Source organism: Cyprinodon variegatus, unplaced genomic scaffold, assembly GCF_000732505.1.
Source record: "Cyprinodon variegatus isolate N-32 unplaced genomic scaffold, C_variegatus-1.0 Scaffold1084, whole genome shotgun sequence".
Classification (NCBI taxonomy): domain Eukaryota; kingdom Metazoa; phylum Chordata; class Actinopteri; order Cyprinodontiformes; family Cyprinodontidae; genus Cyprinodon; species Cyprinodon variegatus.
In genome coordinates, this window is record NW_015151537.1 from 111163 (window position 1) to 124570 (window position 13408).

At 35.9% G+C, this 13408-nt stretch overlaps 1 protein-coding gene across 1 annotated transcript in view; it reads right to left on the reverse strand.

The window, feature by feature from the left end:
* The window catches only part of LOC107101345 (contactin-5-like), a gene marked incomplete at its 3' end in the record, with an annotated part of 115673 nt that extends 104828 nt beyond the window's left edge, over positions 1–10845 (reverse strand). The window contains exon 1 of the mRNA XM_015400226.1: positions 10468–10845. The remainder of the gene's footprint in view (positions 1–10467) is intronic.
* Between the last annotated feature and the right edge of the window lie 2563 nt (positions 10846–13408).

Here is a 13408-nt window from a genome sequence, read left to right on the forward strand (position 1 = left end):
TTGGTCAAGTCTCCTAACTTGAATAAAGGCGCTATATAAGTACATGCCATTTACCATTTACCATATGCTGTCATGCTCAACCACTGCACAATGTAATTTCCATTTTTGCCTAATTTCTGCTCATTGGGTTGTTATTTCAGAAAACAGTATATTTAAGAGTCTGTATAGTACAGTCAACAATTACTAAAATTAGATGATAATTATTATAATTATGGAATAAAGTAGGGCTGCAACTAACAAATATTTTGCAAATCTAATTAACTTGTCAATTAAACTTTTAAACTGAGGAGCTTGATAGAGCATATTGAAAGGCAAAACATTTTTTTTTATCTTAAATGTAAAATGCTTTTTACGGTTGTGGTATAATTACTGCTCTAAGTGGGTTGCTATGTCAGCTTAAGGCACATTTTAGTCTCTATACTTCAGGTAACGATTAATCAATTACTAAATTAGTTGACGATTATTTCAATAATCAATTAATCACAATTAATCCAATTTCAGCCATAGAATAAACCAAATTAATCATTTTATCCCTAGCAGAGACTGACAATTTTGAAAAATAACTTTGGCCTCACAACTCTTGCTGTAGATCCTAAATATGATATAGGGCCAGCAAATTCCTAAACAATTTGACATGATCCATATGTGCCAAGCTAAAAGCTTGTGGGCCGAATCCTGCCTGCTAAAAAAAATGGATCACTAGAAAAATGGAATACTAGAGATCACAATAGAAATCACAATAGAGATCATTCTTACACCTATGTGTATAATAAAAGTGTGTAACTCTTCTGCAAACATCTTCTGGTCTGCAGGTGTAGAAAAGGAATTAATAAAAAATTGTTTGCACTTCTATTCCAATTAAATATTCAGCCAATTTCCAATTGCCCCTTTCTCTTTTAGATCTCAAATAAAGTTACAAAATCTATTGCTTCAGCTTTGCGGTTGCTGTAATTGAAAGAGACAGCAATATCCCAGAAATGTATTAATTTTCTTATTGTAACGATATGGCATCTGTTGCAGACTGCTGTCAACTGTAAAACTGACTTTGCTGGTTTTCTTCCATGATTGCATCTACTTCTTGATCATAGTTTTCTGTTATTTTTTAATTATAATAATAATTAAAAAAAGCTCATGAGCAAATATTTATGATACCCTATCGCTTACTGATATGTAGAATTAGAGATAGTGGATAAATGATGGACATTTGTAGTTTTAAAAATAAGCCAAACGAAAAGAAAAAAAACAAAACTAAAAACCTTTTCAAGCAATTCCATAAATGCTCTCCCTTTGAAGCTGGACTAATTAAATTACCTAGATGAATGTATATGTGCTCAGACTACTGAATACCCGGCTCTCCTGTGCAGCAGATGTTTTACATAGCTGATTAATTACAAACCTCCAGTTGCTGGGCAATATGAAAGTGCTTATCACCTGGTCAGATGAGAATTCAGCTCAATTTTACAACTGTATTGTTGAATTATTATTTGCTACTTTTCTTTAAAAAAAAAAAAAGGTGGGCTCCATCAATTGTGACTTTCAAAGACTTTCATTTATTTATTTGAAAAAGTCTGTCAAACCTTGCCGTCTCCACTCCTAATTAATGCCCTATAAATATCAAGTCTATTGATCAAGTGGGCTGTTGGGAAATGAGACAATTCAGCAGCTTTTGCTCAATTACTCAGCCAGGGTTTAGCTTAGACGTTTATTAAGAGCTAATAATTTAAACAAAACCTTCAATAAAGGTTGAACGTTGATTTAAAATGACAAGCATACCAGCAAAAATGTCTTACTGCTCAGAATTCTTTCAATATTATAAGTAGTCATACATACCTTTTGTTTAGTTATTTCTGGACCATTATTGCAGCTATAATGCAACCCACAGCAAGCTGACAGCTGACATCATGAAACGGTTTAAACCTCCACACATTCGCATTCACCACGCAATATTAGCAGAGAGTGAGGGCTTCAAAGAACAGCTTTCTGGCTTTTATTTCCTGTGCAATAAATCATCGCTTCATTCTAAATATCTACAGGACAATTTCTCGGTATCGGGTCAATCGTTAACAAAAGCATGCATTGTACCACTAATTTCAGATTACACACTTAAGACGGTCAATTATCTATATCAGATATTTATCAATTAGCATTTAAACCACAACTTGGCAACAATCTTTAACCAATAAGACATTTTTTTCATCACTCCATGGCACGTATTGTAAGACTTAAATCATATCCAACTGCATTCCCTATGTCGAATGCATCTAAGGTTTGTAACACAAGAGTGAATAAAAAGGGACTACATAAACAGAGTTAAGAACAGCAACCCACTTACAGTAGTTGTCTTTTATATATTTCTTCATACACAATTCATCTCTCAGGGATAAGTAGGTATAAGAGAGGAAGGTAGAAAATAAATAGGAGGATCTGGATGCATGGCTTGATATCCTTATACAGTGCTTATTTTAGGGTCACCTTTTTATGTCTTCACTTTTAACAGCCTCAGTCTGCTTTGCTCATAATGGCACAAACTGTATTCCAGGGTTTATTTCTGTATCCCAGGTTTTTTTGAGGGACTCTCTGTTATATATGGAAAACAGAGGGTCCTTGATGATGGTGGACAGCTAACCCTAACCAACTGCAACATTAGTTGGGAATCAGAAAAAGCATAAACAAGATTAACTGGGTATTTTCTGTGACAGAAATAATTATTTTTAAAGTAATTAGTTTCCAAGTTTATAGTATCAACTATAATTTATCCAAATTTTATAGTGAAAGAAGCATGAAAAAAAGATTTTCTGACATCACCAAATAACGGAAGAAATAGAGGATTAAATGACAAGGAAAAGCAAACACTGGTTGCCAGGCAGCAGTTGAAGGAGGGAGTGGGGGTAGCAACCTTACATCATGCAAAGTCCATAAAAGTATAGTGCTCAATCAGTGGTCCATAGAGCTACGGCAGAGGAGCCGTTGTAAAGTTTAAATGCAACGGTTCAATGCAGGAGCCTGGCACTAGAGCTGACTGAGGAATTGCTTGACAACCATGGCCAGGGAAAGAGTGGACTCACTTCTAAACAGGGCTCACTGTGCAGGTATGTTGGCCAGCCTCAGTCAGGAAATAAAATAATATACAGATAGCCTAAGAAGCAGGATCTCACATAAATCTAAGAAAATACAAATAGTAGTAAAACAGCTTTAATAAGTGTATAAAAAAACAAAGTTGACTGATAAAGGAATTGAAAAATAGAACATTACCCTCCCCCTGCCCCCATCTGTTGCTGCACCTTGGCAATTGTGTGTAATTTAGGCTGCTGAATATTTTTCTCAAGACAAAAACACCCATTTAGTTCCAGTCAGGAGTACCGCCCTTCACACTTATTAAAGCAACAACATTTTAATACTAGATTATATGCGACGCATGGAATCTCTGTTAAGCAGCTGGCCATAGCCAGCCTAATTAAAAAGCTAAGATCTGTTAATTATATTTGGACTACTATATAAAGTGCAGAATGGTTAATAACAAAAGGTTATTAAGCTTGATAGGCACTTGAAAACTACTAATGAATATTAAGGTTTGGTTTCAATAAATATGATCAAGTCAATCAAGCTTTGAATCATATAAGTTGTATCAATATGGTTAGGAAATTATTGCTATTTAGTAGCCTTAATAATAACTATGTCTTTGTTTTTGCTCTAAACATGAGCATTTTTGAACTGACCTTTGCATAGCTTAGTCAATAGATGACTGAAATGTATTATAGTAACATAGGAAGAGAGTACGTGTATTTTAATTTGTCAGAGTTTCACCAATTTCTACATATTTTTTTTTTCCAGATTACTATAATAACTGCAAGCCACAATGTAACAACTGAGACAAAAAGTAAAGTAGCTTTTGAGGAATAAAAAAATGAGAGACGTGGCCTTTTTAAGTACGTTCAGACATGGAAAATATAAAAAAAATTGGATTTGACACAATAAAAAAAAAAAAAAAAAAAAAAAAAATCACATAATTTATTTATTGTTACCAACATTGCTGATGCATGCACTCTTCCCTCTTTAAAACCTGATGCTAAACCTCCGTCACAAATATCACACTCAAGAATGTTTTACTACCCAGAGAGTTGTTATAAAGTGTTATGATGAATCTACATCCTGAATATTTTGAATCCGAAGGTCAAATATGTTACTAAATTTTGCAAAACTTTTACTTTGTACTATCAGCATGATGCAGATATAGCCTATAGACCTTTTATTTGACTCCTAAAACTGCATAACCTAATTTTACACCTTCGGCTCACTAATCTGTCTCCAGCATGAGATTGTTCCTTTCCGGAGATAACAAATCAAAGAGTCTTCTACTTCATCATGGCTATGGTAGATAAGGCCTCTTCACTGTCACGTAAAATCAGGAGCTTCATTCTCAAAAAAAAAAAAAAAAAAAGAAAGCAAAAAAAACACTCCTTCCTTAGGCAACTCTAGTCTCTCCGTAAAATATCTGCAAAAAGTTATAAAACTTGTTCACATACAAATACAGCTCATACATTTTTCAACAGGAGAGAGATTTTAATCACAGACTAAAATCAGAGTATTGCATGATTCGGCAGTGGGCTAAAGCCTCTTACTAAATAAAACTTTGAAAACTTGGGAAAACATGCACTTGTATGCAGACCTCTAAAAGCAAACCAACCATACACTGACATTACACCTTTAAAGTATTTTCTCTATATTTCTCCAACGTCAGTGCACAGGTAGAGACAGAAGCTTAAGTTGACTCAGATCAGACAGAGCTGTGTAGCTCTGATTGTATGTTTAGGGTCATTTTTTATACTATATAGTAAATACAGTCCCGTCCCGTCCTTAGCAGGCTATAACATGGGCTCCCTCTGTTTGTAGTTTCAATAATTTTTACATTAATAATGACCAGCCTTTTTCCTTGAGGGAAAAAATTCCCACAGCATAATGCTGCCACAACCATATTTTATAGAGAGGATAACATGTTTAAGGTGTTAGATTATCACCACATGAAGCGTTTTTTTATAACCTGAATCTATTCACAATGTTATCACTGATCGGACTGCTATAATAAATATAACTTACAACCCACTAATGCCTTTACAGAACAGCTAGATTTATACTGAGATTAAAGTGTAACCAGAGAGACTTATGTTGCTATATGCATTTAGATTAGAGGAAACTGGTTGCACTAGATCTAGTAAAGGTGAATTAAGACATAAGCATGCCACACTTTAAATTTCATTTGTAGAAATGTTGAAATAAAAAAAAAATTGTACCTAGAAAACTCTGTATGGGTCTGTTGCAAAAATCCAGATAAAATGCAGCAAAGTTTGTGGTTTTAATGCACTGCATTATTTTATTCAATTCATTTATTTAGTTTGTTGCAACACTTCCCAAACCTCTCGACTCAATTTCATGCATTCAGCTAACGCATTCACACATTGAAACCAGCCATTTAAACAGCAACCCGAGGGAGGCCTGCGGCGAGCTACAGATGACTTGTTCAAAGTTAACACAACGAGGACAGCACAAAGGCAAACAGTTAGAGGGGCTGCATAATTAGCCAACCCGAGGCGGTGGCACATGTTAGCTCACCACACCAAATTATTTCAGCAATTTAGAGCAGATTCTGAAAATGTGCAAACTGAGGAGCAAAAGCCCAGACGCTGATTCTGCCACTCCACTGGTGCTAATTGCATGTCTGCATTACAGATGCACACATTTGGCATGGTGTGTGGAGTAGCTGCCCAGCAATCTCACAAGGCTCACCTCAGAACCTTGACAAGCATTGCTTAATGAAAACACCTTGCTGAACATGTTTTGTATAGGAAGGATGCAAAGCTGGTGTCCAATCAGCTGTTTTTTGTAGTGTTTGTACATGCTTTTAGTGTTGCATAGCAGGGGGACATCAGTTTGGCCATTTGACTCATTGGACATCAAGTTGAAGTCATTCATAACAGTGACAAGCAGAGAGAGAGCGGGGATCCGAAAGTCGGTCTTTCTTAGGCAGATGTTTCAAGGCAATTATATAAATTAAGCTGTCAGATGGGTCGTGAGGGACGTTTGTCTTCCAGGCTCTGCCAGACCAGTGGGCCTCCCTCCCTCACAAACAAAGTGCTTGATGGGAATGCAGCTGAGAAAAAGCTCTTGCCTCTGTCAAGATTCCCAAAGCAGCTTATAAGAAATTTCTTTAATCTAACAAATGCACGTCATCTCGCATTTTAGCAGGGAACTATTCCCAAGGCAAACATTCTTAGTCACTGTTGTGCTTTTGAGAGCAGAATTACACCCTTGCATCCTCTGGTCACATAAAGCATGTTATTTACATATTCCATGATGCCCAGCCATTTCCTTTTATTTCTTTCCTTCAGTCTAGTCACCGTAAAAGAATACCAACAGGGTGCTGCACAACTGCACGGTGTGATATCATTTTCCCCTCCTTTCAACAATCTTGGGGGACCAGTTGAGTACAAACATGTCAGTGAGACATTTTTTGTCCATTTTCACTTTATTATAGCTCGTGGATATTTTTCAGCAACATAAAAATCCCTTGGGAACTATTACCTTTGTGAGCCTGTTTCTCTGAAGCCGCTCCCAGCTTTTTTTCTACATGTGTCCCAAAGGGTTTCCTCTATCAGAGATGTCATTTCCAATTAGCCATAGTCTAAATTGCTGTCTATGGGCTCATGTCAATAACATTTTCATTTAAAACGATGAGGCAGCTGCAAATTTAAGATTTATTTCATTTAAATTAAGGTGAGCAGATCATTTGCATTTCATCTCACACCGTCCCCTGGTGGATTTACAAACATTTTAGAGCCTCCTCCCCAAGCAAATAACTGATTAACATCCAATAAGGACAGGGGTAAACGCAAATACATGCCAAGTGGAATTGGTGCAGCTGTGCGTCTCCTGCAGCAACTCCCCTGATGCGCAGGTGAGTTTTCTTTGCTTGCTGCATGTGGTGACTCAAATCTTATATCTCTGGGTCGGAGAAGTTATGCTCAGATTACCATAGGAAATGAAACTCAGCAATATATGTGAACGGTATGGAAAATAAACATTTCACATTACAAGTATGCAGTATACTGTAGTTATAAAGCCATGATATGATTTGATTCTTTGTAATATTAACAGACAACAATTAAAGCATCATTAAAGGATAGGGAAAGTGGATTCTTTTTTCAATGATTTATAAATATTTATAAAAATTTAGGCAAAGGCAGGTTACCAGGACCAAGAGTTTGAAAAAGTTATTTCAAAACCTCTAAACTTTTCCATCATATTGCTCGTATGAGCTTATTTTTAGGTAAGAGCAATTTACAGGGTGAGTTGGTGGGGAAATTTTTTCTAGGTTGTATGTAGCTTAGAGTAGCAGAGGGATACTGTATCAATCCCCCACCTGCTTCTATCAATCAGCAGTCTAACAAAGTTTGATACATTTGGCTCATTTTTTGGAGCTGGGCTGTCCCTGTTTTTTGGCAACAGGTCCAAGCCATCAGAATTTTTATTGAAGAGAGGATCTATAAAAAGGTTCTAAGTAGTTATTTGCCTAATAAAGCAATAGAAATATTTAAGAAAGATGACCATCATGCCTATACAAATATTTTTCATTAAAAGTTCGCTTGAAGTTTTCATTTTTCTTAATATGTACACTCTAAAACAATACCCTTTCTATTTATACAAAGTAGGTATGTACTTGGAGAATTTTTATTCATATAGGAAAAAACAGCATTCATTTTATGAAGGTCTGGTTTCAGAAATATTAATTATTTTGCGGAATCAATTGGAAGAAATTGGAACATAAAACTGCAGAAGCTGAGGTCTCTATTAAATAATAAAAAAAAATGCTTAAATCCTAATGTATCTAAATAAAATTCTAATTTTTGATGCATATGGGTTTCTTCAAATTAACACTGATTTCAAATTATTACACCTCGACTCAACTTTTCAGTAATTTTAAGGTTTTATTTTATTGTTTTTCATGGTAAATGAGGGCTATATATAATTCAATGACAATAAAAAAAACATAATAAGCATAATAACTTTTTCTATACATTTTCACTGAGTATAAATCTGGAATAGTTACTCCCAGAGGCTGAAACTAACAGCTAATCCAGGGGAGGCAGAGTTTAATAGTTTATGAGAACACCATATATGAAACCTCAAATTGTTATATTTTTTTGCTCTGGGCCAAAATGTCCTTAAAACCTGATGACTATTCAGATGGTTGACTGCAGACAGAGGGGGAGATGCTTTCATTGATCTTCCTGTATAAAACACATGCTAAGAAAGACACATATAAAGCATTTGCTATTATCCTTTTTTTTACTATTTTGCTTTAACATCGCCCTGTTGCTTCTTTTTATAATATATGTAAACATATCTGCTAAATTCCGTAGTGAGAATGGTTTAGAGGTTCAAAAAACAGCATTTGCACAAACCACTAAGATGATGCTGATTGTGGAGTTGTGTCAAGAGCTGTTAGTTTTAGCTTCTGGACGTAACGGATATGGACCTATAATAATCAAATATGCAAAGGTAAGATACTGCTTATAGCCATTCAATATCAACCTGACTTTTAACGTCCTAACAAATTATGTCTACGCAAAAGAAACAACAACAAATATTCTCAATCATATTATTATACATATAATAGGATTTTAGTTATCAGCAGCAGTAGCTTTGCAGTTTAATAGTGCATAAGCCATCAATGACAAAGTCCCACCCTAGGCTTTTTATGTTAGTAATTAAAAAAAGTAATTCATCCTACATGACATACATGTAGTTACTCTGATATACTTTGGGCTTTATTTCTAATCGAGGCACAATTATTTTGAAATACGTCATAAATAATACGTAAAACAATATGAAAATATGAAACAACAGAGGTAGATCATTGAAAACAAAAGTAGTAAAGAGCCTTTGCTGGAATAGTAAACACATCTTAAAAAATGATAAGCAGGACTATCTATCTATCTATCTATATATATATATATATATATATATATATATATATATATATATATATATATATAACAAAAATACAGCAGAGGGTTATCTTATCTTTGTGAATGAAACAGTTCCTTCACAATTATGCAGGCAATCATAGCCTGAAAACTGTTACACACTACCATGAAGATGTGTAGTTAAAGCAAAATGACACAAAAAAAAATGTTCTAGTCAAGAAATTTAATTTGATCACATTTTGACTCATATTTTCTCTAATGAAGCTTTTTTTTTTTTTGCGTACTGAAATTTAAAAGACCATTTGTTTGTTTTTGTTATCTTCATCTATTCCCTGAATAAAAGCTTATTCTTTCAGGAAATCTTCAGAGCTTCGTGAAGTTAGAGGGTTTCTATGAGCAAAGCCACCGAAAGGTTAATCAATAAGATATTAATGCATGTAATATCCTTAGTTACTTTAATTTAGGGGCTTAAAATAGTCCAGTTCTCTGTCCTAATGCTTCTGAGTGGACCTACATTAGAAATGAAGAGTGCCAACGGCAGCACGGGGATTTGCTGACAGTACAACAATGTTAAAGGCTGTGTTTTCCTTCTACAAACTTCATTCTGACTGCCATCGCTTTAATAATTATTGCAAAGAGATATCAGGAAAAAGCTCTGAAAAATCAAGAGAATAATGTGGTAATTGACGGCTTAATAACATCCATAAAAAGCCAGATCAATAACCTCAAAAGGCAGACTGTGAGCCCCTAAGCTACTGAGCAGAACCCAGCAGTAATATCAGATGATAGTATTATAAAGAGCCAAAATAAATAAATAAACTTGTACTATTTACATATCACTGAATAGATGGTTGCTGTGGCTCCACATGGTAAAAGCTGCTTGCTCAGCTAACCAAAAGATGCCAAAAGGACCTGGATTTGCCCTCATACTGCTGAATAGAGCAGAGCTTTCTTCTCTTTCCCAAAATATTTTTATCAATCCCTTTGAGCTGTTTTCAAAGCAGCTGGACCTGAACCACACTTCTGTTCACAGTACATTTCAAAGACCCCTGTTTTATCCCTGAGATGTTCAGGGGCTTATTATTGAATTCACCTTTGACTTGAGCTTCAAACTAAATATTATTATTTTTTTTTTACTATATGAACTCAATAGAAGCATGATGAATAGAAGAGATGTTTAATTTGGACACTTTGCAGTGTGTGCATCTTGTCACACTCAGCAGCTCCATCGCCCACATGCTTGTTTCTTCAATCACTCTCAGTGAATACAGGGAAGTTACTAAAACAGCATGCAGGCAAATACTGGCACATAATTCACTGCTGCCAAAATGAGATTTTAAGGCGTAAAAGAGGAAGAAAACTCCTCATATTTGATTATTTTTTTAGATTAATGTAAGCAGAACTTGTCTGTTTTGTGCATTGTGAGTTGGTCAGAAATTGCACTCAAAAAACAACAAATAGAAGTAAAGTAAAGCTGTGTACTCACAAAAACGACAAAAAATCCTCCTTTGGTGGGCGTTTTCCTTTTTTTGTCCAAAGATGACAGATGATCTCCCCGTAAAAAGCGGAATGCTTGCAGTAATACCGACATCCACTGAAGTCAGGGTCCTCCTCTATGTGGTTTGCCAGCGCAAGAGGCGCATCTCTTCCAGAAACAGAAGCAACCAAGCGGCTGATTTCAATTTCTGAGCCTTTCTTTCCTCCTCTTCTGGGATCAGCTGGGCTTCATGGAGCGCGGTGTCGGACGGAGGTTTGTTTTGGTTTCCTCACAGTCTGCCTCCACCGCTGCAGCCAACTGAGGCTCTGTCTGCAGCGCAGCATCCCAGCTCACTGGTGCTGCCGACAGGAGAAAAAAGAGAAAAGGTGGCCCCTCAGTTAGTTGGAAGGAGTGGCATTGCTTCGGCACTGCTCCCATTCACATCTTCGAGGGGAGGATGTTTTAGTACGGGAAGAGGGTTATTCATGAAAACTAAACAGAAAAGTTCAACAACTTTAATATTAAGGTTGGAATAAAGGCGTTTGCTACATGAATTTACAAGCGAATATATCACCTCTAAGGGATGAATGCATTGTAGATACAAAAAAAAAGAGAAAAAATTGTATAGTTTAATTAGAAACCAAAATTATAATGCATCCTTTGGTCGATAAATACATTTATCTTCTTGCTACAATGTAAGGAATTCCAAGTATATGAATGGTGAACTAAGGATGTTTTCATAAAAAACCAACAATGAGAATCATTTAGTTGAAATAGAAGCCATTTACTCTTTTATCAGTTAAAAATTGATAAATAGAAGTTAGATATAGGTTTCAGTGATAAAAACGATAAAAAAAAAAGAAAAAAAAAAAAAACGAAACATATGTTACTAAGTTTTGTTTTTACAAAAGCAGAACCAGGGGTGGTCCTAGACTAAGTTTTTAGGGGGCACCAAAAAAATAAAAATGTAACAAAAAAGTAGGACAAAAGTTTATCATTTGATATATTAAGTCGGACACCCCCAAAGTCGGTCCTCGAGGGCCGCTGTCCTGCAGGTTTTAGAGGTTTGCTTCCTCCAGCACAGCTGATTTTAATTAAAAGCTCATTAACAGGCTTTTCCTTAACCTCAATCATCATAATCAGCTGTGCTAAGAGATGTAAACCTCTAAAACCTGCAGGACAGCGGCCCTCAAGGACCAACTTTGGGGACGCCTGTATTAAGTGAACAGAAGGGTGGCCAGGCAATAACAAATGTATACTGAAGGGTGGCCAAAAGTGGATAGGCACCAGAACCTCAGGGTCAATCTATACTGTTCCAACAGGAACAAGCACAACGTCCAAATTCCTAAATAAAGACTAACTATAGTTCCTACAGCCTTTTGCTAACAAATAGATGCATATATTTAAACATCTGTATAGATCAGGGGTCTCAAACCAGTTCCAGAAAGGGCCATGTGGCTGCGGGTTTTCTTTCCAACCAAGCAATAGCACCCCAGACTCCATTCATCTCATCATGCCATCATGTTCAGATTGCACTCAATTGATGAGATGGATGGAGTCTGGTGCGTATTGCTTGGTTGGTCTAGATAAAAGCTATATTGGATAAAATTCTTTGAGGTTTGAGTTCTGGAGCGAACATCTTTTCCAATGTCATTACTTACTCTATTGTTATCAATATCTTTCTTATTAAAATAGTTATTTACTGCATCTATGATTTCACTGAAGACTCTTAGATGACTTGCAGAGACAAATCATTTTCTCTTTACGGCATATAACACAAAATCCAGTCCTGAAAGAGCATGAATTTTGTACTAATCATCTCTAATGTTGGTATATTGATGTGCATAATAAACCAAGTAATGTTGTCAAGTAATTGTTAATATATATACAATTAAAATGTTTTTCAATATTCTACCTGAGAGAAAAAAAATGGTAAGGGTGGCCACATGGGTGGCCAATGATTGGCTAAGGGTGGCCTTGGACACCCCTGGCCCCCCATCTAGCTCCGCCTCGTAAGTTAACCACAAACCAAATTGCAGCCCTGGGATATTTAGAAAAAAAGAAAAAAGAAAACTGATTCCATCTCAAGATGACTGAGGCTAAAAGTGCAAAAATTTCATTGATAAATAATCAATAAAGATAATATGATTTTTTTTTTTAAAGTGTATTCCAAGGTGCTTATCAGACGCAATTTCATAAATCTATTCTGTTATGCATTTGGTACTGAAGCCATAACAGGGGCTAGTACCAGTTCTACCAGGGCACTGTTCCTGCTGGCCCCTATCTAGAACCGCTGTAGGTGCCAGATCTGCTTGGGCCGTACGCATGCCAGTGACATTACGCTACATGATTGGCTGAACGTTGCAACATGATGTAAAACACTGTGGTTGCCCAGACAGCGATAATAACATCACGCAGCATTAGTGTGCCGAGTCAGGAGCATCTGTAGTGTTAGCGTGTCTAATGACCGATGAAGTTTTACCTGATCGATAACAAAACTGGAAAAAAAGTTTTTTTGCAAAGTAACTGCACGACCATTGCATAAAGGGGGAGAGCTGGGTAGCGCTGTTGCTAGTTGTGCTCAGTAGCTAACAGGTTAGCTTGGTCAGTTAGCCATGTTAAGCTACACTACTTTTCAGTTTCTGTCAACAACAACCGTTAGTTTACTACAAGTAGAAAAACTGTTTTATTTGTCTAACATCTCTATGAAAGTAATTCTTAAGATGTCCCATTTGTCCTCCCTTGCCTTCAGATCTTAATAGGAATAAAAATAAGCTGAGACTTTTTGTCACCTTGTTAAATGGCAGAGCTCAGTCTTAGAATACAGTTCTTTCATTCAAGACTGACAATGATTTTTTTCTACTTTCAACTGCTTTAAATCGCCAATGAAATGTAAAATAATAGCAAATATCAGCAATATGTTGAGACTCCAAAAGAGATTTGATCCTTA